Consider the following 26513-nt stretch of genomic DNA (forward strand, 5'->3'; position numbering starts at 1 on the left):
GGGCAGCAGCCACCAGCAGGGCGGCGCTGCCAGCGAGACCGTGCGGCCAACAGGGCGGCGCGGCGGTGCGTGCAGCAGGCACTCGAGCGCTCGGCGACGAGGACGGCCAGCAGGGCCATGGCGACGCCGGCGGCAGCTGGGCACATCGTCATCTGCCTCGGGGTGGCCACATCGTGCGTCTTCGGGACGTCACGACGCGTGTACGTCGGGTACAACGCGGCGGTGCCGTGCGTGGCGGTGCCGTGCTCATCTGGAGTACGTGTAATCACCGTATCCCTAGGGTGTAGTCAACAAATCTCTCTTGATTCAAGAACATCGACATTGGTCGGCGACGTATTCGTCCGCTCAGTTCTTGGGAGAGAAATCCACACCATAGGTAGATTTATCTGAAAAAATAAACTAATCGCAAAAACGGAATCGCGGTAACGAGATGAATCCATTTTTGCAAAGGGTGGGGATCGGATCTTATACCTCCTCGGGATCGACGAAAGCCTGTGTGATGCAGGCTTGACGGAGTGTTGGTGGAGCGAAGCGTGCTGATAATGTGTTCCGCAACTCCGCCGGCGAGACCGGTCCGAGGTTGCGGAGCGAGGGCGAGCGCCGTAGACAAAGTAGTCGAAGTAGTCGAACACGCGAAAATAAATGACACAGAGAGATATGGAGGAGACCAGCTTTATTAATCAATGATCAGGGGTTACAATGATGGCTCCTTGTTGCTTTATATAGGGACTAGGAGGTCAAGGGATAAATACCCACTTAACGTAAAGTGGGGGAAACGGGAGGGGCTAGCCTAATCGCACGAGGCCGCCGCGGATCCGGCTTGCCTACTCCCTTCCCGTGCTCCCATCCGTGCTCCCACTTCATCCTACGGTTGTCTTTTTTCCTTTTCCCTTTTTAATCTAATCATCTTCCCCCTGATTTTAAGGGGATAGGGCCGGGCCTTATTTTATTCCAATCAAATCATGCCACATATGCGGAAGTACGGATGGCACACACGCGGGAAGCAGACAAGTCTCGTCCGGCCGCCGCCACCCCTGGATAGCCCCGGTTTCCCAACAAAAAGGAAAAGAGACAGTGGGTCCCACCGGTGCATGCTCGTGCGGACGGTATTTATGTTGGATGCCAACTCTGCTTCCCCCTACGTCCGATCCCTGAGGTTCTCGCGGGTCCAGTCCAAGAGTAGAGAATGATAGTTATTCTGGAAAAATAATGAAAGCGCCGATTCCGGAGGCAAAATCGCCCTGCTCCGTCGCGCGCCTTGCCTTGGAAGGAACCAGATTAGTTCCCAGAAACACTACCCGTGGGGCGTAACGATATATAAACACATCGTTCCCCAGGCTCACCTCTCGATCTATATCGATCAGACAAACCTTATCATCGATCAGTCGCTTGCGCTTCTCAGTCATCAATCGTCATCGACATCCATCACGGTAAAACATATGTGTACGTACCTAAAGCTGCCGTTGATCTCAATCTCTACAACTTATTCTCTCCGTTCCTAAATATTTGTCTTTTTAGATGTTTCAACAAGTGACTACATACGGAGCAAAATGAGTGAATCTAAACTCCAAAATATGTCTATATATATCCGTATGTGATAGTCCATTTGAATCTCTAATAAGACATATATTTAGGAACGGAGGGAGTACATACTACTCCTTTATATATATTGCTTAATTAAACCCAATGACTATCCATCGCTTGGTTAATTTGGGGAGATTGTTCATCTTAGAAGACGAGATTTCTTTCCAGCCGGTCTGCATGCGCGTATTCAGTTTGTTCGCTCGTGTAATTCGTCCACCTCGGTTTAGTGTCTCGGAATCGACTATTGCACAAGCTAGCTAGTAGCCGTACTAATCTGAACAAAGGTCGTCATACTTTTAGCCGTTGGTCGACCAGTTGATCCACAGGGACGACCCCGACAAGATCACAGGGCAGCCAAACATCACGTAATTTGACTTATCTAGGCTAAAACATGTAGTAACGTGTTTGGATTACTCCAACATCGGCACCATGATCAGCAACCCATCCGACTCCATCAACGTTGTCAAGGCCAAGATTCAGGATCGGCAGCGCCTTACCTTTGGTGAGGACGAGCTGGAGGACAAGCGTACCATGGCCGATTACAGCATCAAGGATGAATCCACTATTGGCCTCCACCTGCGCCTCATGAGAAGGAAGATCCGTATCTTTGTCAAAATGCTTACCGGCAAAACCACTGTCCTTGTTGTTGAAAACTTGGATACCGTCGATTGTGTCAAGGGCAAGATGTGTGATGTATGGGGTGTTCCCGTGGGACTCCAGAGAATACTCTATCACGGGAAACAACCGCAAGATCACCGCACCATGGATGACTATGCCGTCAAGGATAATGACACATTTCAACTCGTGCTCCGCCTCCTATCTTGCATTCGATGCCCCACAGTGGGTACCTACTACCTAACATAAGACTACTAATTAACCTAGTTTTCCTGATATTCTCATGTGTTCTCGAAATCTATTCCATATCTTTTTTCCTTCGATTTGAGGACATCTAGTCCTGTGGTGCACACCGGTGATTACCAAAGCACAATAGTGCGTTCCGAAGTATTTACCATAAGAGAAAAATTCACTACAGGTCCATTTACTTGCGCTAGCGTTAGCTTTAGTCCCCGTGGTTACAAATACCCGAAATACAGTCACCAAACTTGCTCTAGGGGGTCATCTACGGTCCATTATACGGTTTTGTGTACGTATGCGCTGATTTGGCAGTGTCAAGTCGATCCACGTGGGCGTTGACTGCCACGTCGTCTCAGCCGCTTGAATATGTAGGGAACGAGGAGTTCTTTTGCAAAACTGGCAGTTATTAAAAGAGCTGCCGAACCGAGTAGTCGGCGGTGTCCGCGTTGTACACCAGCCCGGGGGTGAGCGCGCTGTTGGGGTCCATGTGCCCAGCGTCGCGCACGAACGGCGTCGACTCGACGCCCGTGGCCAGGTCCTTGATGATCTCGCCGGAGTTGTCAAGGTTGTACGCCGTGGTCATGAGCGCCGACTTGACCGCCGTGGGGCTCCACTCCGGGTGCTCCTACCGTAGCAGCGTCGCGAGGCCGCTCACATGCGGGCACGACATGGACGTCCCGGAGATGATGTTGAATGGGACCCGCCTCGGGTCGATGTCAAGGTCCGTTGGGGAAGCCTCGCCGGTCCATGCCGCGAGTATGTTGACGTCGGGGGCCGTGAGGTCGGGCTTGAGGATCTCCGCGCGGGAATTGGGGCCGCGGCTCGAGAACGACGCGGCGCGGACGGCGACTTCCCGACGACCGTGTCGTGGAACACGATGGTCGCCGTCGGGGACGGGACTGTCTTGACGTAGTGCCTGATCTTGTCGCCGAACTTCTGCCCCACCATTGTCGACGGGATGAGGTGGGGGTCGGCGATGAGCTCCTCCCCGCTCTCCTCCATGTTGGCGAGAATCATGCCGATTCCGCCGGCCTTCCCGACGGCCGCACCCTTCTCGACACGGGCGTTGACTCCGCGCTCACAAAGGACGATCTTTCCGGTGACCTTGTCCTTGTCAAGCTCGCCGATGAGGCAAAGCCGGGAGCCACAGTCCGTGGCGTACACGAGGGGCAGCTTCGTGGAGTTTAAGGTCTCCCGGGCGTACAGTGACACGCCGCCGTACACACTGTCGTCGCTGAGCACCGCGTTGGCGGGGAACTCACGGTCGACGTTGGACGCGCCGACGGTCAGTATCCATGGCGTGATGTTGCTCGCGGTGTACTATCGAGGGCCCGAGTTACCTGCCAGGCAGAGACGACGATGCCCTTCTTCACTGCCCCGAAGGAGCCGATGGCGATGGAGTCCTGGTAGAAGTCGCCGGCTGTCGGGAGTTGGGTGCGACATATGCCAAAGGATGGCTTATCATGGTGGGAGCGAGTAGAACGTCATCGGTGCCTGAAAGCGGGATAAGGCGTATATACGTACGCCGGCGAACTTTACCCAGGTTGGGGGCTCTCCGTGGAGATAATACCCCTACTCCTGCTCTGTGGGGTCTCCGCATGATCACTAAGGCACTAGTGATACAAAGTGCTCCTTGAGCTGTGTCTAGAGGTAGGAGAAGGCAAGGCTAGCACTTCCCTGCCCTAGGTGACTGGCTAGTTCTATCAGAGTTGGAACGCTTTGCATGGGCGCCCTGGGGGGTTTATATAGGCCTACCCCCCAGAGATACAATGGTAATCCGTCCGGGTGCTGGGCCCAGCTGTCAGTGTATCCAGCCTCCGGCTTCTACGCCGACCGTTGGGGACCACCGCCTGGTGGGGCCTGCCGACTAGTTGGTGGCCAGTCACTGTAGCTGTGCCATTGGTGACGGGGGCTTGGTCATCTTCAGCGTGGCTACAGTCCCGCCGCCTGGTGGGAGATCACTATAGCCACACCTGGTCTCATCAGCTTAATGGCATGCTTGCCTCGGGGCAAGGGACGGCCGCCTGCTGGAGGCCGACCCTTCCCGCGTCCGACTGATTGAGCTTCCGCCGTCTTCTACGGACTCTCTGCCTTATAGGGCCCGCCGTCGTCAGGTCGTACTGACAGGCCGTCGTGGGGAATAGGACTCCACCTGCTCGGAGCGACGTCAGGGGAGACATGGCACATTGCCCCGTTGTGCTGAGATCTACGCTTGTACGGAGCACTGTAGCCACACCTGCCCCGGGCGTCGGGGGCGACGTGCTTCACTGTAGCCATGCTCTAACTTGTAGTCTCGATGGGGGCTCGGTCGTACCGAGGCCGCGAGGTGGCCGCCTGCTTGATGCCGCCCTCTCTAGAGGCCGGCCAGCTGAAGCCGGCCACTCGCAGCGCTGTTGGTTGGGGTTGGCCGCCCTCTGGTAGCCGGCCGTACAGCCAGCCGGCACTCAGAGGGCGGAGCTTCAGCTTGGGGCCTAGCCAGGCGGAGCTTGCCCAAAGTCTTGATAAGTCCTGGGACCTGGGTGAGGCTACCCATGGCCCATTACACCGACAGTAGTCCCCGAAGCCGGCGAGGCATCACGGTCGAGGGCCGTGAAGACTCAGCGGCTCCCCCCCCCCTTACCGAGCTCCGTAGAGCGTTGTGATCCGCCTTGCGGCGGACCGACATCTTGGTCCGACTTGCGGCGCGTCGGCCTCTAAGGCCGGCTTCGACAAGGCGGGGTCGTCGGCCAATTTCGGACTTCACAGCGGGAGAATAGGTGGCGTGCCTGCTAAGCTTCCCAGGCTGCCGCCCGCCGTGGGAACGCCACGCGGCGCCCCCCAGCTCGGCCAGCCTGCCATCCCACGCTCCCGATGGGACGTGATAGTGGGTCGGGCCCGCCACTACCGGGCCTTGGTCCGCGGGCGGATCCACTGCGCCGAGGTGGGCGGTTGTGGTTCCCGCGGTCATTCACTGCACAGTAAATCTGCATGGAGATCGTGGGGACGTGGGGGCGTGGGCACGGTTAATCCCACGTCCCACGTCCCGTCCCCTCGGCTTCATAGCCCAGGGGCTATAAGTAGGGGGAGGGAAGGGTGCGGTGAAGCACGCGCCCCCCTCCCACTTCTTCTTCCTCCTCTCGTACTTTCCATCGTAGCTGCTGTTGCCGCTCCTTGACGGCTGTGGTGCAGCCGCCGCCGCCGTTGCGCTCTCGCCCCTCCCGCAGCTCCGCCCGTAGCCATGGTGCGTGAGAAGGGCAGCGACTGGGACGGCTCGACGGTCATCGAGGACCATATTACCTTCCTCAGCGACACGCGTCGGATGCCCATCGTGGCATTTGTCAAGGCGCGGGTACCGCCGGAGACCGAGATCTCGCCTGCGCCGCAGGGGGACGAGCGGGTCGTCTTCCGCTCGCACTTCCTCCGCGGCTTCGGCCTCCCGGCGAGCGGCTTCTTCCGCCCGTTCCTCGACTTCAACCACCTCCAACCTCATCATCTTACGCCCAACTCCGTGACCCTGCTCTCCGCCTTGGTCACAGCGTGTGAGGGCTACATCGGCATCCTCCCCACGATCGAGCTGTGGGGAGTGTTCTTCTACGGGAAGCTGGGTACCTCCGCCAAGGACACGCCAGCCGAGTGCGGGGGCTACGTCGCCGTGCGCCGGCCAGCGAAACGGAATGCCTACCCCACCATCAAGCTGGCCCAGTCGGTGAAGATGTGGCAGCAGTCCTACTTCTACGTCGAGAATGTAGATCCGGCTGCCGACTTCCTCAACCTGTCGCCTTACGAGGCCGGCCCGCCCACCGGGCTCCGGCCCAACTGGGGGTACAAGCCGAAGCCGGTGTCGGCGCCCGCGGCGGCCGCCATCGGCCGACTCCGGGTGCTCCAAGAGTCAGAGGACTTCGTGGCCTCCGACCTCCCCGTCGCCTTCGTCGAGCACCGGATCCTCCCGCTCCAGAGCCGCCCTCATCCGATCTTTCGGATGGGTGGTCATCGCGACCCGTGCCGGCTGTGCACAAAGGGGATGCCGCCTGCCGAGGTCACGCAGATGGTGAACGAGATCTCCGACCTCAAGATGTCGGAGGAAAACTGGCGGTACGGGAAGCGGCCGTAATCCCGCCACAATTCGCCGCCTGCCGTAAGTTCCTTGATTTCTTCCTTGAGGGCGGCCGCCCTGGCGAACGCCATGGCGAACGACGCAACAGGCGGCGGTGGCGGCGAAGCAGGCAGCACCGAGGAAGGTGGCGGCGTGGAGACTTGGCCCGACGACGACGATGACGAGGACGAGCCGCGCCCTACTCGGAGCATGGCCAACACCGGCGCCGGCCCCTCCGCCGGGCCGTCCGCCCGCGGCGGCAAGCGGAAACAGAGGCAAGGCACTTTCCTGTTTGGCAGCGCGCTGAAGAAACCTAAGAACCCGGCAGCAGCGACCAGGCGGCAAGAGGCCGCAGGCAAGGCGGCCAAGTATCAGAGGCAGCCGAAAGTGCCCGTCATGGTGTCAGCGTAACTGTCTTTCTCTAGACTTCACTCCTTCTGTCGATCCGGCTGCCGACCTCCGGGAGGCGACAGAGCGGAACACGCAGGAGGTGCGTGACGAAGAGGCCGGCCGCCTGGCGAAGGCGGAGGCGGACGAGGCCGCAGCCTCCGCAGCGAGGAGGCTGGTGCAGGCAAAGGCCGAAGCCGCGGAGAGGGAGTGGCTCGCGGAGGCCGCGTGTCGCCAGGAGCCATTGCTCATGACGCCATTGAACACCGCGCCCCCTCCGCTGGAGTTTGAAGTGATGACCGGGGGAACCGGCGATGAGCACCCGGTCATGGAGAGGGAGGGCAGCGACCTGGCCATGCCGGACGTCTTTTTGCGGCCACCGCCACCGACTAGCGAAGCGCGGGTCGAGCAGCCGGCCGAGCCGCCAGTGCCACCGGCTGAGAACGTGGTGGTGATGGACCTAACTCCTCAGGTCCGCACACCCGCGCGCTGTCGTCTTGAGAAGGCGGCTTTGGCGCCGCGACCGCTGGAGACCGAAGCCGCGAGCTTGTCGGTCCCCGATACCGAGGCGTCCAGCGCCACGCCGACCGGCTGGGTGCGTGGAGGCGGGATGGGCATCCTGAACCGGGCGTCCCTCGACGTCCAGGCCAAGCTCCGGGCCGAAGCCGAAGCCCTGAGGCGCTGCAACAAGACATTCCTGGAATCGCGAGCTGCTATCCACGTAAGCATCCTCCTTCTTCATTTCTTTGATCTTCTTTCAACTTTCGTGGGGGCGCGCCAGCGCACCCACTGGGTGTAGTCTCCAAGTTTCGTGTCGGCTGCTGAGCAGGCGGTCCGGAACTTCATCTTGTCAGAGTTAAAATGTTGATCTTGTCTGATGTTCCCCTCTGCAGGACTACCAAAACCTCCGCGCAGTCGCCTACAACTCTAGGGTCCAGGAGCTGGAGACGCAGACCGGCCATCTGTCCGAGAGCCGGAGTAAGTTTCTGTTCCTTTCTTCTGCGGGGGCGCGCCAGCGTACCCGCGGGGTGTAGTCTCCGAGGTTCGGGCCGACTGCTGAGCAGTCGGGCTGAATCTCCTCAATTATCTGCATTCTTCTTTGTTATTTGGCTGAAGTTCTTCCTTCTCTTTCTTTCTTCAGAGGCCAACGCCGCCTTGCAGCAGTAGCTGGGTGAAGTCAACACCGCCCTGCGGGGCAAGGATGCGGAGTGCGGCAAGCTGGCCGAAGAGCAGGACCGCCTGGTCGCTCAGCTTGCCGAACAGGCGGAGGCCCTCAAGGCGGCCCAGTTGGAGGTGAAGACGAAGGAGGCTGACCTCCTCGCCGAGTTTGAAGTTGAGCGTTCCTCCTGGGCCGACAAGGAAGCCCACATGACGGCCTGCTTCCGCAGCATTGAAGACTTGGTCGACGGTAAGCTGCATTCTCTTGGTTTCTTGTTTCGGGCTGTCGGCCCTCATCTAGGCCGATCCCTTGCTTATACTTTGGTTTTTTCTTTCTTCTGCCCAAGCAGACTTCTTCCCGGGCCATTCTGTCACCGTGATCCAGATGATCGAGGCCCAGCGCGAGGAGCGGAGGGAGGAGGGCGTGCAAATTGCTGCTGACGCCCCCTGAACTCTTGGTGAGCAGGTCCTTAGTATCCAGGCCCACCTTTGTCCTACCCATTGAATGTTGCGCCGCCTTCAGCGCGTCGGCGCCTAGGCGGTTTCCACCCTCTGGTCAGGCTTGCCGGCCTCACGCATTCCAAGCCGGACTTCCGCTAGAGGAGGAGAGCGACGTCGACATGCTGGAGGTCGGGGTGGACAGTCAGCCCCAGTCTGACTGGGCCTTAAGCAACGAGCCATGCACCGGGGCGCCGACTGGTACTGAAGACAGCCAGGTGGGAATCGACCAGCTACCCGTTCCTCCGACGGATGCCACTGACTCCGTCCTCCAGCCCTCCGCCGTCCCGACTGCCGCCGCCGACTCTTCTGCCCAGACGGAGCCGCCTGCTGCGTCTGGTGGCACAGCCGACTCCAGCGTTTAGCTGGAGCCTTCTGCTGCGCCAACCGGCACTGCCCAGCCGGAACCTTCTGCTGCTCCTTAGGATTTTCTTTCTTTCCTTGTTTTACTATAGTCTTGGACAACTTGGTTAAATTTCAGTTCCACCCGCGGGGTGTATGTCAACTTTGTTCGAATGCCGGCCGGTAGGCCTTTATCCTTGTAAATATTCCATCATTGCTCTGTGCCGACCTCTAGCTTTTTCTTCCCTTTTGCTCCTTGGTTTTTTCCTTTGCCGCCCTCCCTTGGCTATCCTCTTGCCGGCCAAGCAGCCGCTCTGCGGACTGCGGCTGGGTTGAGTACTTAGCTGTTTGTGGGAGGGCTAGTACTTAGCCATTCGGAGTGTTCGGTAATAAAAGCAATGGACGGCCGTCCGGCTGCTCGGCAGCCGGACGACTAGGTGCGATGCCGGCCTCTACTATATTCGTTCTTTCCTTAGTCGTTTTTTCGTGTGGGGCATTGTTTGGCAACCTTTGCCCGCCATGCAGTCGCTCTGCGAGATGTGGCTTTTGACAAAGGAAGTTTTTGGTGCCGACACACTACTTGCCCGGCTGCAGGAGGCGGCATATAGCAGAAGGCGGCGAGGCTCCGGGCCGACTGGTCGAACCCGGTGCCAGGCGGAAGAAATAAAACTACACATGCTTATAGGCACAATACTTATCATATAGATAAAAGAGGGTAGTCCCCGGGCTCTTCTCGGGGGACCCGAAGTCTTTATACATAGTACAAAAGATAGCGTGATACATACTGCTTTCAACTGTAAAACCTTCGGAGGAGGTTTGCGTTCCATGGCCTCACCGTCTCTTTGCCTGAGTCATCTCTCTTGCGTGCTCTGGGCTTCTGGGCATCGATCAGATAGTAGGAATCGTTGCCCAGCACCTTGCTGATGATGAAAGGGCCTTCCCAAGGTGCCGAGAGCTTGTGCTGCCCGGCTGTTCGCTGGATCAGCCGGAGCACAAGGTCTCCCTCTAGGAAGGCTCTTGGCTTCACCTTGTGGTTGTAGTATCGGCGCAGACTCTACTGGTAGATGGCCGACCGGCTGAGTGCCAACAACCAGCCTTCCTCCAGCAAGTCGCCGCCGTCTTCTCTCGCCTCCTTGGCGTCCGCCTCGGTGTACATGGTGACTCTTGGGGAGTCAAACTAGATGTCCGTCGAGAGGACGGCTTCGGCACCATAAACAAGGAAGAAGGGCGTGAAGCCGGTTGACTTGTTCGGAGTTGTGCGCAAGCTCCAGAGGTCGGCCGGCAGCTCGTCGAGCCAGCAGCTGGCCGAACGCTCCAGAGGCTCGACCAGTCGGGGCTTGAGGTCGGACAGAATGAGACCGTTTGCACGCTCGACTTGGCCATTTGACTACGGGTGGGCAACAGACGGTAAGTGCAGGCGGATGCCCCGTGTTGCGTAGAAACGAGCCAAGGCTCCCTTGGCGAAGTTGGTGCCGTTGTCGGTGATGATGCTATGTGGTATGCCGTATCGCGTGGTGATGTCGGTGATGAAGGTCATGGCAGTCGGCCCGTTCAGTTTCTTGATTGGTTTTGCCTCTATCCACTTGGTGAACTTGTCCACAGCGACAAGCAAATGATTCATGCCACCACGGGCCGTCTTGAATGGTCCTACCATGTCCATCCCCCAGACAGCAAAGGGCCATGCTATGGGAATGGTCTTGAGTGCAGAAGCCGGCAGATGTGGCTTGGAGCGGAATCTCTGGCACCCTTGACACTTCTGAACTAGTTCTTTGGCTTCTTCTAGAGCAGTCGGCCAGAAGAACCCATGGCGAAAAGCCTTGGCCACAAGTGATCTTGAAGTCGCGTGGTGGCTGCACTCGCCTTGGTGGATATCTCTAAGTATTGCTTGGCCTCGGTCCGGCTCCACGCAGTGCTGATAAACTCCGGTGACGCTTCGTCGCACTAGCTCTCTGTTGATTTTGGTGTAGGCTGCTGCTCGTCTTTGCACTTGTCGGGCCGAGATCTCATCAGCAGGAAGCTCTTTATTCACCAAGAACTCGAGGATTGGCTGAGCCCAGGATGGTGCTGCAATTTCTTCGACTGCCACCACTGCAACTTGTATGAGGGCGGTTGGGCCGGGAGGCGGCGGGTTGGCAGCTGCTTCAGCCTGCTGTGCCGATGATATCCCCGGGCCGACTGCTGAAGTCCCCGGGCCGGGCTCTGGAGTCCCCGAGCCGGGTGTGGCTGCAGCAGTCCCCGGGCCGCCTGTCGAAATCCCCTTGCCGGCTTCTGGGACAGTCAAGTCGGATCCGACTGCTTCGGGAGGGGCCGACACAAAGATGGAACATGAATCAGGAGACGGCTTGACAGACGGATTGAGAAGGCGGCGTAGGGCAACGCCGGTTGGTATTGCCCTGTCGGGTGGAGCCAATCCGTGCCAAGGCATCTGCTTGCTCGTTGTCGTTTCTTGGCACATGAAATAACTCACACCCGTCAAAGTATCCACTGAGTTGCTGCACGAGGAAGCGGTAGCTTGCCATGTTTGCATCCTTGGCGTCCCAGTCGCCTGACGACTGCTGGACCACCAAGTCGGAGTCACCATAACACAGGATCCGGCGGATGCCGAGTTCCTTGGCAAGCCGGAGCCCGTGTATGAGTGCCTCATATTCTGCTACGTTGTTGGAGGCGGCGAAGTGGACTTGCATCACATATTTGTTCTTGTCGCCCTCGGGAGAGGTGAGGACAACGCCGACTCCCAGACCGGTGCGCATTTTTGAACCATCAAAATGCATCCGCCAATGGGTGGAATCTGGTGCATGCGGCAAATACTGGGTCTCGGCCCAGTCGACGAGGAAGTTGGCCAACACTTGTGACTTGATGGAGGTGCGAGGCTGGTAGCAGATGGTGTAAGGGGCCAGATCAATAGCCCACTTCTCCACTCGGCCAGAGGCATCTCGGCTCCCAATGATCTCAGCAAGTGGAGCCGTGCAGACGACGGTTATTGGGTGCTCTTGAAAGTAAGGCTTCAGCTTCTTGGCGGCAAAATGCACGCCGTAACACATCTTCTGGTAGTGTGGGTAGTTTCGCTTGGAGGCGGACAGTACTTCGCTCAAGTAATACACCGGCCTCTAGACCGGCAATGCTCTGTCTCCTCCTTGCGCTCTACCACCATGACTATGCTGACAACCCGACTGGTGGCTGCGATGTAGAGGAGCATGAGCTCCTTCTCAGTCGGAGCCGCCAGGATAGGTGGGGTTGCCAACATCTTCTTGAGTTGGAGAAATGCTTTGTCCGCCTTGTCGTTCCAATCAAAAAAAGTGGTCTTCTTCATGAGTTGGTATAGGGGAAGAGCTTTCTTGCCCAGCCGGCTGATGAAACGACTAACTGATGCCAGGCAGCCGGTGAATTTCTGCACGCCCAACAGTCGGGTGGGCACTTCCATCCTCTCAATTGCCTTGATCTTCACAGGGTTGCACTCTATGCCGCGCTCTGAAACCAGGAAGCCGAGAAGCTGGTCGGCTGGTACTCCAAAGACGAATTTCTCCGGGTTGAGCTTGATCTGGAATCGGCGTAAGTTCTCAATGGTTTCCTTGAGATCTTCTAGCAGCGTGCCGCTCTTCTCCGTATTCACCACCACATCATCCACATAGACATGGGCATTTCTGCCGAGCTGGCACTTCTGCATGCAACGCTGAAACGTGGCACCGGCATTTCGCAAGCCAAACGTCATGGTTAGGTAGCAGAAGGCTCCAAATGGCGTGATGAAGGCGGTCTTCAGCCCATCGGCCGGGTTTAGCTTTATCTGATGGTAGCCTGTTGATCAATCCTTGGTAGGGCAAACGGATCTTTGGGGCAGTCCTTGTTAAGGCTGGTATAGTCAATACACATGCATCACTGCTTGCTCTTCTTCAACACTAGGACGGGGTTGGCAAGCCATTCTGGAAAGAATACTTCCATGATGAATCCGGCTGCCAGAAGCCGGGCTACCTCTTCTCCAACAACTCTTCTCTTCTCTTCCGACAGGAGGCGCAAGGGCTGCCTGACCGGCTTGACGTCAGGTCGGACATGTAGTTTGTGCTCGGCGAAATCCGTTGGAACACCTGGCATGTCTTTGGGAGACCATGCAAAGATGTCCCGATTCTCACGGAGGAAATCAACGAGCTCGCTTTCCTATTTGCTGTCTAGGTTCGCACCTACGACAGCGTGCCTCTCCGGGTGCTCTGGGTCCAAGGGTATCTTCTTGGTTTCCTTTGCCGGCTTGAATGAGCCCTCTACGTCCGACTCCTTGGGGATGGGTGACATTTCCGGCTTCTTGCCTGCCATCGCCACCACCCGGTCTACGAGCCGCTTCTTGGCTGCAATTACAAGGGATTCGGCCAGCCGGCTACTGTCCGCGGCGCAAGCGGCCGACTTCTTGTAATCTCCGACTACAGTTAAGATTCCCTTGGTACTTGGAATCTTCATATTGAGGTAGGTGTAGTGGGGGACCGCCATGAACTTGGCCAAGGCAGGTCGGCCAAGCAGTGTATGGCAAGGGCTCTCTAGGTCCACCACCTCAAACCAAACTGGCTCTTGGCGGAAATGATTCTTGTCCCCAAAGAGGACATTAATCTGGGTCTTGCCGATTGGTGAGCAGGAAAGGCCAGCAGAGTCTGCGCCGATACTACAACCGCAAGGTGAAGCCAAGAGCCTTCCTAGAGGAAGACCGTGCCGAGGCGGCTAGGCCCCTCAGGAGCCGGCGTGCCGCATATGGCCTGATCCATCTCGTGCCGGTAGGCGTCTGAGAGCCGGCGCATGCTGGCCAGGCGGCCCGCGCTATCGAGAAGCTGGAGGCAGCGTGCCTCTAGCGCCTCAGCAACCGCGCCCTCTCGGATGAGCGCTGTTAGGTCACGCAGAGCCGCGTCGAGAGGGTCTCGAGCGTTCTCATCCGAGTGCTCCCCGCTGTTGAAGACAAGCACCTCTGTGACGGTGCTTCCGCCGTTGTGCTAGCGAGGAGGCGGCTCGTCGTAGACCACCACGTTGATGGGGAACGCGTCGAACGACGCCGTGTCGGAGTCGACGATTATCGGATCGGTGGAGTCAACAGACTCCAGGTCCACAGCAGTCTCGCTGGTGACATGGAGCTGGTCGAGGAGGCTGATGAGGCGGCTCACAGGGCAGCTAGTGCCCGCGTCGGAGGCCGGCTCGCCGGGGAGGTCGATCCCGCCGACGAGGTCGGCGAGACAGCCCGCCGCGCAGGCGATCTCCGCGCCGTGCAGCGCGTCAAGGCTGACGCCATCAGGCGTGCTGGGCTAGCTTTGCTCGCCAGGAAGGAACAGGGTTCCCATCCAGAGCATATCTCCAGAAGACGAGCACCTCGCCCCACGGTGGGCGCCAAATGTCGGGGGTTGGATGCGACATATGCCAAGCGATGGTTTATCATGGTGGGAGCGAGTAGAACGTCACCGGTGCCTGGAAGCGGGATAAGGTGTAGACACGTACGCCGGCAAACTTTACCCAGGTTGGGGGCTCTCCGTGGAGATAATACCCCTACTCCTGCTCTGCGGGGTCTCCGCATGATCACTAAGGCACTAGTGATATGATACGTCTCCGTTGTATCTACTTTTCCAAACACTTTTGCCCTTGTTTTGTACTATAACTTGTATGATTTGAATGGAACTAACCCAGACTGACGTTGTTTTCAGCAGAATTGCCATGGTGTTGTTTTTGTGCAGAAAATAAAAGTTCTCAGAATGACCTGAAACTCCACAGAATATCTTAGGATAATTAATAAAAAATCCTCGCAAAAGATGAAGACCAGGGGGCCCACACCCTGTCCACGAGGGTGGGGGCGCCCCCCTGGGCACGCCCCCTACCTCGTGGTCCCCCTGGTGGCCCTCCGACGCCAACTCCAACTCCTTATATTGGCTTTCGAGGAGAAAAAAATCAAAGAGAAGAAATCATCGCGTTTTACGATACGGAGCCGCCGCCAAGCCCTAATCTCTCTCGGGAGGGCTGATCTGGAGTCCGTTCGGGGCTCTGGAGAGGGGGATTCGTCGCCGTCGTCACCATCAACCATCCACCATCACCAATTTCATGATGCTCACCGCCGTGCGTGAGTAATTCCATCATAGGCTTGCTGGACGGTGATGGGTTGGATGAGATTTATCATGTAATCGAGTTAGTTTTGTTAGGGTTTGATCCCTAGTATCCACTATGTTCTGAGATTGATGTTGCTATGACTTTGCTATGCTTAATGCTTGTCACTAGGGCTCGAGTGCCATGATTTCGGATCTGAACCTATTATGTTTTCATGAATATATGTGAGTTCTTGATCCTATCTTGCAAGTCTATAGTCACCTACTATGTGTTATGATCCGGCAACCCCGAAGTGACAATAATCGGAACCACTCCTGGTGATGTTAGTTTGAGGAGTTCATGTATTCACTATGTGCTAGTGCTTTGTTCCGGTTCTCTATTAAAAGGAGGCCTTAATATCCCTTAGTTTCCAATAGGACCCAGCTGCCACGGGAGGGTAGGACAAAAGATGTCATGCAAGTTCTTTTCCATAAGCACGTATGACTATATTCGGAATACATGCCTATATTACATTGATGAACTGGAGCCAGTTCTGTGTCACCCTATGTTATGACTGTTACATGATGAACCACATCCGGCATAATTATCCATCATTGATCCGGTGCCAACGAGTTTTCCATATACTGGTTCTCGCTTATTTACTTTTCCGTTGTTACTGTTACAATCACTACAAAATACCAAAAACATTACTTTTGTTGTCTTTACTTTTGTTACCGTTACCACCACTATTATATTAGTTTGCTACTAAACACTTTGCTGCAGATACTAAGTTTCCACGTGTGGTTGAATTGAAAACTCAGCTGCTAATACTTGAGAATATTCTTTGGCTCCGCTTGTGTCGAATCAACAAATTTGGGTTGAATACTCTACCCTTGAAAACTGTTGCGATCCCCTATACTTGTGGGTTATCAAGACCTTTTTCTGGCGCCGTTGCCGGGGAGCATAGCTCTATTCTTTGAGGCACTTGGGATTTATATCTGCTGGACACTATGAAGAATTTGAAAGACGCTAAGACCAAGATTTTGCCCTCAACTACGAGGGGAGGTAACGAACTGCCATCTAGCTCTGCACTAGATTCTCCTTCTGTTATAAGTAAGCTTGCGACGCCTAAACCTGCTACCACTATGAATTCTGATATGTCGCATGTTATTGATGATGCCACTTCTGCTATGCATGATACTTATAATGAAACTACTTCTATGCTTGATACCATTGTGCCACTTGGTGAATATCTTGATGAGCAAATTGCTAGGTCTAGAGAAAGAGAAATTATTAAACCTGAACACGATGATGTTAGTGACGATGAACCTATGCCCGCTATTCCTGAGGGTTATCTTTTTGATGCAGAATCTTCTGCCGCTATTTTTGCTTGCCAGGATAGATATGAACTTAAGAGGTTGCTAGTTAAATGGAGTAAAGAATCTCTTAGAGATAGAATGAGACCTGAGCCTGCTTTTGCTACTTCACCTATTTGTGTTCCTGATAAGGATTATTATGATTTTTCTGTTGATCCCGATATAATTACTTTGGTTGAATCTGATCCTTTTGATGGCTATGAATCTGAAACTGTTGTGGCACATCTTACTAAGTTAAATGATATAGCTGCCCTGTTTATTGATAATGAGAGATCGCACTACCTTTATTTACTTAAGATATTTCCGTTCTCGTTAAAGGGTGATGCTAAGATATGGTATAATTCTCTTGATCCTGGCTGTGTGCAAAGTCCCCAGGATATGATTTATTACTTCTCTGCTAAATATTTCCCTGCTCATAAGAAACAAGCTGCTTTGAGGGAAATATACAATTTTGTGCAAATTGAAGAGGAGAGTCTGCCACAAGATTGGGGGAGGCTTCTCAAGTTACTTAATGCTTTGCCTGATCATCCTCTTAAGAAACCTGAAATATTTGATATTTTTTATAATGGACTAACTTATGCTTCCAGAGATTGCCTGGATAGTTGTGCTGGTTCTCTTTTCAGGGAAAGAACACCGGATGACGCTGAAATTCTATTGAATAATATGTTGGATAATGAAAATAATTGGGCACCTCCCGAGCTACCTCCTGAGCCAATTAGTGAGCCTATTCCTAAACCAACTCCGAACAAGAGAGGTGTTCTATTTCTCAGTCCTGAAGATATGCAAGAGGCAAAGAAATCTATGAAAGAAAAAGGTATTAAAGCCGAAGATGTTAAGAATTTACCTCCTATTGAATAAATACACGGTCTTAATTTACCACCTGTTGAAGAAGTATATGATCTCAATTACTTATTCACTGAAGAACCTCCCAATATCCCGACACAGGTAGTAAAGGTAAATTCTCTCTATAGATATGATAAAGCTGAAGTCCCTCCTACTAAAATTGCTAGTCAGTGCTTGGATGAGTTTGATAACTTTATGTTTAAGCAAGATGACTTTAATGCTTATTTTGGTAGACAATTAAAACAAGATGCCTATATGATTAAACACTTGGGTGCTTATATGGCTGATATTAGACATGAACTTAAACTTGTTAGCAAACATGCTTCTAGGGTTACCACTCAAGTAGAACAAGTACTTAAAGCTCAAAAAGAAGCGCTTGATGAAATGAATAGTAAGAAAAATGATTATGCTATTAGAGTGGCTACTAGAACCGGTAGAATGACTCAGGAACCTTTGTATCCTGAAGGCCACCCTAAGAGGATCGAGCAAGATTCTCGGAGAAATGATATTGATGTACCTAGTTCTTCTAAAAAGAAGAAAAAGAAAAATGATAGGACTTTGCAAACTTCTAGTGAACCTATCGCTGAGCCACCTGAGAATCCAAATGATATTTCTACTTATGATGCTGAAACACAATCAGGTGATGAACATGAACCCAGAGATAATGTTAATGATAATGTTCATATTGATGCTCAACCTAGTAATGATAATGATGTAGAAGCCGAACCTGCTGTTGACCTTGATAACCCACAATCAAAGAATCAATGTTATGATAAAAGAGATTTTGTTGCTAGGAAACATGGTAAAGAAAGGGAACCATGGGTTCAAAAACCCATGCCTTTTCCTCCGAAACCATCCAAGAAAAAGGATGATGAGGATTTTGAGCGCTTTGCTGAAATGATTAGACCCATCTTTTTGTGTATGCGATTAACTGATGTGCTCAAAACAAATCCTTATGCTAAGTATATGAAGGATATTATTACTAATAAAAGAAAGATACCTGAAGCTGAAATTTCCATCATGCTTGCTAATTATACTTTTAAGGGTGGAATACCGAAGAAACTTGGAGATCCCGGAGTACCTACTATACCATGCTCCATTAAGAGAAATTATGTCAAAACTGCTTTGTGTGATCTTGGAGCCGGTGTTAGTGTCATGCCTCTCTCTTTATATCGTAGACTTGACTTGAATAAGTTGACACCTACTGAAATATCTTTGCAAATGGCTGATAAATCAACTGCTATACCTGTCGGTATTTGTGAGGATGTGCCTGTTGTAGTTGCAAACGTTACTATTTTAACGGACTTTGTTATTCTTGATATTCCCGAGGATGATAGTATGTCTATCATTCTTGGAAGACCTTTCCTTAATACTGCAGGGGCCGTTATTGATTGCACCAAAGGCAATGTCACTTTTCATGTTAATGGCAATGAGCACACGGTACATTTTCCGAAGAAACAACCTCAAGGTTATAATATCAACTCTATTGGAAAAGTTCCATCAATTATATTTGGAGGTTTCGAATTTCCTCTCCCTACTGTCAAGACAAAGTATGATATTCTTATTGTTGGGGATTTTCATATCCCCGTTGAGGTAACTTAGTGTCATTCGAAATTTCTCCGGTTCCGTGATTATTCGGAATGAGTTTGTTAACGAGACTTGATCAACCTTGTTAGTGGGTTCATTTTGATGATCACAAGATGGATGAAACTAGAAGCACAACCTTCTGTACCCTCTTTATATTTTCTGTTATTTAGTAGAAATAAAGTAAAATAGTATTTTTTTTGTCTGTTTGTGACTTATCCGTACAATATAAAAATATCTCGAAAATAAAAGTCCTCAGAATACCATGCCAATTTTATATGATTTTTTCGGGAATATTTAAGAATTTACTGTGCAAAAATCACCGCGGGGGGAGCTGCCACCTGGCCACGAGGGTGGAGGGCGCGCCCTACCCCCCTGGGCGCGCCCCCTACCTCGTGGGCCCACGGTGTCCCTCCTCCACTTATTCTTGCACCCATCTTCTTCCTCCGTCTCACACAAACACGAAAAACCAACTCAAGCACGAGTTCCAGCCCCGTTGCTGTGATTTTCGATCTCCTTGCTCAAAGCATCTCTCGCAAAACTGCTTGGGGAGATGGTTCCTTGGTATGTGACTCCTCCATTGGTCCAATTAGTTTTTGTTCTAGTGCTTTATTCATTGCAAATTTGTGTTGCATAGGTGACCATGTTCTTGAGCTTGCATGTCAAATTTATATGGTTCCAATTAGTACTAGTGCTTTATATAGGCTCTAGGCACTTGCAGGAGTTGTTGCTATCAATTTTATTGAAGTTGGTTCACTTTTATTTGAAGTTACTAAAAATTTCAGAAATTTCTCAGAGGAAGCAATATGTTTAGGAGGATGTTCCAAGGTGTCCCTTCAAGGAAGCATGGTCCCAGGCTTGCAGTACGTGATGCGGACGAGGAACCACCAAGAGATGCTCTTGTGATGCCCTGTGAATGGCCTTCGAAATTTTTTATGAATCAAGTAGGAATCAAAGAAGAATTTAGCACATATTTGCGCAACGCTGGTCTTGAGGACATTGAAGCTGACAAATGCCCCCAGTATCATGATCTCACAAGTTCATTTGTGAGGAGGTTTGAGTTTTCATCTTCGCGTAATTCTCCTTCAGTCATGTTTGACCTTTATGATAAATCTTATACCATGGACTTAGAGGATTTCACTTCTGCTTGCAAGCTTCCATCACGGGGTAATGTCAGGGATCCCCCTAAATCTGAATATAGAGACTTTCTTGCTAAATTAACTGTGGGGGAATCTAGAGACATAACACAAGCCACTTTAGGGAGCATTCATTTTCCTGCTATACATTATTTTGCTCTCTTTATAGGTAGATGTATTTATGCTAAGGATGAAGCATGTCACATGTGTGTCCCTGATCTCAGTATTCTCAGGAGTGTTGTGTTAGGAGACCAATCTTATCATTTGGGTACCATTGTAGCTCGCTGGTTGCATCAGAATAGACATAGCGGAGATTTCTTTGGAGGAATTTATGCAACCCACTTAGCTAATTTTCTTGAGGTAGACACTCGTGAGGGTGACATGGAGTTACCCCTTCTTATTTAGATTTTGATTCTATGGTTTCCCACCAGTTTGTTGAAAGGACAGAGCCACCTCTCCAGTATCGACTAATCTTTAACAAACGTCATGTAGTCCATATTGCTCTTCCTGCTCCTGCCTTCTTTAATTTTCAGATAAAAGGAAGATATGTTATTACCAGAGAGGAGGTAGATGAATACGAGAGGAGAGCGGAGGCAGCTAGACGCTACACTGCAGCTCATGAGGCGATAGCCGCTGCGTCACAGTATGACCCCAGTTTCACTTATGGGTATCAGCCAGGCCATTCCTGGCAATAGACAAACTTAGGCTAAAATCCTAAGCTTGGGGGAGTACGTATTTCCCACCGACATCACATTCATGTTTACACACACTTATTGCTAGATGTCGGTATTCATACTCTTTCATTGTAATATCCATGCTAGTTTATTTTCTTTTTCCTGCTTTCTTCTTGTGTGTTTAATAAACCTTAAGAAAAACAAAAAAAATAGTAGTACTTTATTTCTTTGTTGTAGTAATTAAAATGAAAAACCCAAAAATATTTCCCGTTCTTCTTTTGTTTGTTGGGAGCTTTCCTGTGTAAATAGTTTTTTCTTTTCCTTTCTTTGGGGGTCGAGAAGACCATATTGAAAATGCTTAGTGGCTCATATATGCATGAATGATTATTTAACCTAGAGCCCACATTACTTGTCTTCTCTCTTGAGTTGAATGCTTGCAGATTCCAGCGTAGTCCAATGCACGTGCACTCTTATTATTATTCACATCGTTCGGTCGTGCAAGGGAAAGGCAATAATGATGATATATGATGGACTTATTGGGATGAGAAAAGCTGGTATGAACTCGACCTCTCTTGTTTTTGTAAATATGATGATTCATCGTTCATGGGTTAGCTATTATGAAGTAAGCATATTTGCAATGACATTTAGAGATTATAGTTGCTTGTGCCATGCTTGATTAGCTATGAGTTATAATGGTTTGCCTTGCGTGCCAACATGCTATTTGAATGATTATAATGTGGTATGAGTGGATGGTATCCTCCTTTAAATGAATTGAGTGACTGGACTTGGCACATGTTCACGCATGTAGTTGAATCAAATCAACATAGCCTTCATGATACTTATGTTCATGGTAGATTATATCCTACTCATGCCTGTATTCGGTGTAAATTAATTTTGATGCATGTTTACGAATGTTGTCACTCTCCCAGTTGGTCGCTTCCCAGTCTTTTGCTAGCCTTCACCTGTACTAAGCGGAAATACTGCTTGTGCATCCAAACTCCTTAAACCCCAAAGTTATTCCATATGAGTCCACTATACCTACCTATATGCGGTATTTACCTGCCGTTCCAAGTAAATTTGTATGTGCCAAACTCTAAACCTTCAAATAAACATTTTGTTTTGCATACTCGAATAGCTCATATGTCAACTAGAGCTGCCCTTATCTTCCGTGTTAGGCGGGTTATTCTCAAGAGGAGTGGACTCCGCTCCTCATTCACGAGAAAAAGGCTGGTATCCGGGATGCCCAGTCCCATGCTTTGTGCAAACTAAATCAAAATAACTGCAAACAAAACTCCCCTTGGGACCCGTTGAATGTTGGAGGCACTCGTTGTTTCGAGCAAGCCATGGATTGATGCTTGTGGAGGAAGGGGAGTATAAACTTTACCATTCTGTTTGGGAACCGCCTATAATCTGTTTAGCATGGAAGATATCGTCGTCTTTTAGTTGTTATGTTGACAATGAAAGTATGCCGCTCAAAATATAATTTATCTCTATTTCAAAACGAAGCTCTGGCACCTCTACAAATCCCTGCTTCCCTCTGCGAAGGGCCTATCTATTTACTTTTATGTTGAGTCATCACCCTTCTTATTAAAAAGCACCCGCTAGAGAGCACACTGTCGTTTGCGTTCATTATTATTGGTTTATTTCGGGTATGACTTGACTAGATCTCTTTTACCATGAATTACAATGTTTAGTCAGTCCTTGATCTTTAAAGGTGCTCTGCATTTATGTTTTGCGGTCTCAGAAAGGCCTAGCGAGATACCATTTTGTTATACCATGTTATGATTATTTTGCGAAAGTGTTGTCATCCGAGTTTTGCTATTATGGCTCGCTAGCTGATTATGCTATTGATGTGAGCAATTGTGAGACCTACGTGTCATTGTGAGTATGGTTAGTTCATAATAATTGCTGAGACTTGAATGGTGACTTTTCATGTTTACAACAACAATAGCAAACAGAATTTGTAAAAGTTTTTCTTTTTCTCTTTCAGTTTGTCAACTGAATTGCTTGAGGACAAGCAAGGGTTTAAGCTTGGGGTAGTTGATATGTCTTCGTCGTATCCACTTTTCCAACCACTTTTGTCCTTGTTTTGGACTCTAACTTGTATGATTTGAATGGAACTAACCCGGACTGACGTTGTTTTCAGCAGAATTGCCATGGTGTTCTTTTTGTGCAGAAAATAAAAGTTCTCCGAATGACCTGAAACTCCACGGAATATATTAGGATAATTAATAAAAAATCCTCGCAAAAGATGAAGACCAGGGGGCCCACACCCTATCCACAAGGGTGGGGGGCGCCCCCCTACCTCGTGGGCTCCCTGGTGGCCCTCCGACGCCAACTCCAACTCCATATATTGGCTTTCAGGGAGAAAAAAATCAGAGAGAAGAAATCATCGCGTTTTACGATACGGAGCCGCCGCCAAGCCCTAATCTCTCTCGGGAAGGCTGATCTGGAGTCCGTTCGGGGCTCCGAAGAGGGGGATTCGTCGCCGTCGTCACCATCAACCATCCTCCATCACCAATTTCATGATGCTCACCGCTGTGCGCGAGTAATTCCATCGTAGGCTTGCTGGATGGTGATGGGTTGGATGAGATTTATCATGTAATCGAGTTAGTTTTGTTAGGGTTTGATCCCTAGTATCCACTATGTTCTGAGATTGATGTTGCTATGACTTTGCTATGCTTAATGCTTGTCACTAGGGCTCGAGTGCCATGATTTCAGATCTGAACCTATTATGTTTTCATGAATATATGTGAGTTCTTGATCCTATCTTGCAAGTCTATAGTCACCTACTATGTGTTATGATCCGGCAACCCCGAAGTGACAATAATCGGAACCACTTCCGATGATGACCATAGTTTGAGGAGTTCATGTATTCATTATGTGCTAGTGCTTTGTTCCGGTTCTCTATTAAAAGGAGGCCTTAATATCCCTTAGTTTTCAATAGGACCCCGCTGCCACGGGAGGGTAGGACAAAAGATGTCATGCAAGTTCTTTTCCATAAGCACGTATGACTATATTCGGAATACATGCCTACATTACATTGATGAACTAGGGCTAGTTCTGTGTCACCCTATGTTATGACTGTTACATGATGAACCACATCCGGCATAATTATCCATCATTGATCCGGTGCCAACGAGTTTTCCATATACTGATTCTCGCTTATTTACTTTTCCGTTGTTACTGTTACAATCACTACAAAAGACCAAAAACATTACTTTTGTTGTCTTTACTTTTGTTACGGTTACCACCACTATCATATTACTTTGCTACTAAACACTTTGCTGCAGATACTAAGTTTCCAGATGTGGTTGAATTGACAACTCGGCTGCTAATACTTGAGAATATTCTTTGGCTCCCCTTGTGTCGAATCAACAAATTTGGGTTGAATACTCTACCCTCGAAAACTGTTGCGATCCCCTATACTTGTGGGTTATCATGATACAAAGTGCTCCTTGAGCTGTGTCTAGAGGTAGGAGAAGGCAAGGCTAGCACTTCTCTGCCCAAGATGACTGGCTAGTTCTATCAGAGTTGGAACCCTTTGCATGGGCGCCCTAGGGGGTTTATATAGGCCTACCCCCCAGGGGTACAATGGTAATCCGTCCGGGTGCTGGGCCCGGCTGTCAGTGTCTCCAGCCTCCGGCTTCTCCGCCGCCTGGTTGGTGGCCGCTCACTGTAGTTGTGCCGTTGGTGACGGGGGCTTGGTCATCTTCAGCGTGGCTACAGTCCCGCCGCCTGGTGGGAGATCACTTTAGCCACACCTGGTCTCATCAGCTTAATGGCATGCTTGCCTCGGGGCAAGGGACGGCCGCCTGCTGGAGGCCGGCTAAGGATGGCAATTTTACCCATGGGCATATATATCCATTGATATCCGACCCAAATGGACATGGTTTGGATATGCTTTTGTGTCCATGGACGCCGCCCAAACCCGACCCGTATGCTCGTGGGTAGGGCATGTATATAATCTTGTACCCGTGGGTATATCCAAACCCGAACCGATAGTATGGTTAATGGGCCAAAATCTACTATTCCTACCTCGCAGTCACATGTCCCACTGCAATTTTACACTTTGTTATCTAAAACATGCAAAATAAATTGCATAATCCCCGTCATAACTTTTATTAATTGATATTCAATCCCCTCCGTAACATACTCCAACGCCCCTTCCCTTATTTTTATCTCCTTGCTAAATGACTCATCATTCACAACTATTAGAAAAATACTAAATGATCTTAGCTTGTTAGTGGACGTTGATTTACCATAAGTTGATGTATAGCATCAGTGAGGCCTAGCCTCCCACATGGTGAAGAATGGAGGAGCTTATGTTAACACTGTGTTATGTCTTATTTATATGTGTCGAGAGGGGACCCAATGGATATCCAGTGGGTATGGGTATCCATCGGGTTTGGACATGGACAAAATTTATCACCCATGGATTTTTTCATGGATGAACAAAGACTATCTTCATGGATATGGTTATGGATTTGGTATTGTTCAACCCGATCCAAATCCGACCCATTGCCATCCTTAAGGCCGGCCCTTCCCGCGTACGACTGATTGAGCTTCCGCCGTCTTCTATGGAGTCTCTGCCTTATAGGGCCCGCCGTCGGCAGGTCGTACCGACAGGCCGTTGTGGGGAACAGGACTCCTCCTGCTCGGAGCGACGTCAGGGGAGACATGGCACAGTGCCCCGTCGTGCGGAGATCTCCGCCTGTACGGAGCACTGTAGCCACACCTACCCCGGGCGTCGGGGGCGATGTGCTTCACTGTAGCCATGCTCTAACTTGTACTCTCGATGGGGGCTCGGTCGTACCGAGGCCGCGAGGTGGCCGCCTGCTTGATGCCGCCCTCTCTAGAGGCCGGCGGGCTGAAGCCGGCCACTCGCAATGCTGTTGGTTGGGGTTGGCCGCCCTCTCGTAGCCGGCCATACAGCCAGCCGGTTCTCAGAGGGCGGAGCTTCGTCTTGGGGCCCAGCCAGGCAGAGCTGGCCCAAAGTCTTGATAAGTCCTGGAACCTGGATGAGGCTACCCTTGGCCCATTACTCCGACACCGGCGTAGGTGGAGCCGACGGAGAGCGAGATGACGTTGACGCCGTCGCCGACGGCCTCGTCGAACGCCGCGAGTATGTCGGAGTCCAAGCAGCCGGCCTTCCAGCAGATCTTGTAGGCGGCGATGCGCTCGGTAGGGGCCATGCCGATGGCCCTCCCGCGCGCGTAGTCGTAGAACCCGGCGCCATCCACCGGCGAGCCGGCGGCCGTGGACGCGGTGTGGGTGCCATGGCCCTCTGTGTCCAGCAGCGACTTGGACTTGAGCGTCTCGTTGATGGGGTGCCCGAGGGCCTCCTCATACCCTCTTGTAAAGGAACTTGGCACCGATGAGCTTTGCTGTTGCAGAAGGCGGAGGCGTTGAACTTGGCAGCCGAGACGCAGCCGTCGGAGAAGGAGGAGGGCGGGGGGCCGAGCCCGTCGCCGACGGGCTTGAAGGAGCTGCGGTTGAGCGGGTAGACCCGGTGTCGAGCACCCCCACGACGACGTCCGACACGGCGCCGGACGCGGCGGGGAGGAGCCCGGCCGCGCTGTTGAGGTGGAGGAACTCCGGGGTGTGGGTGGGTGGTGTGGAGCTGGCACGCCTCGTCACGGTGCATGGCAAGCACGCTCGGCTGCGACGCGACGTGCGCCGCCTGCGCCTCGGTGAGCCGCGCGGCCACGCCCGTGGCGGCGCGCGCGTAGGTGTACACCAGCCGCGGCCGCGGGGTGCTCAGGCGGCGCGGGAGGCCGAGGAGGGGGCCGAGCAGAGCGTTGCGGCCGGCGCGCGCGGCGGAGAAGGACAGCGCCGGGTGGTCGGACGCGAGGTGCACGATGTACATGGACTGCGGCTGGGCGCGCGCCTACGCCTCGCCCACTGTGGCGACGAAGAGCAGGACGAGGCACGGGAGGAGTAGCTTCTTGCGGCTCACCATGGCCAT

At 51.9% G+C, this 26513-nt stretch overlaps 1 pseudogene; it reads right to left on the reverse strand.

The window, feature by feature from the left end:
* Positions 1-2845: 2845 nt before the first annotated feature.
* LOC123156073 (subtilisin-like protease SBT1.4) lies at positions 2846-26513 on the reverse strand (annotated as a pseudogene).

Source organism: Triticum aestivum, chromosome 7B (genome assembly GCF_018294505.1).
Source record: "Triticum aestivum cultivar Chinese Spring chromosome 7B, IWGSC CS RefSeq v2.1, whole genome shotgun sequence".
Classification (NCBI taxonomy): domain Eukaryota; kingdom Viridiplantae; phylum Streptophyta; class Magnoliopsida; order Poales; family Poaceae; genus Triticum; species Triticum aestivum.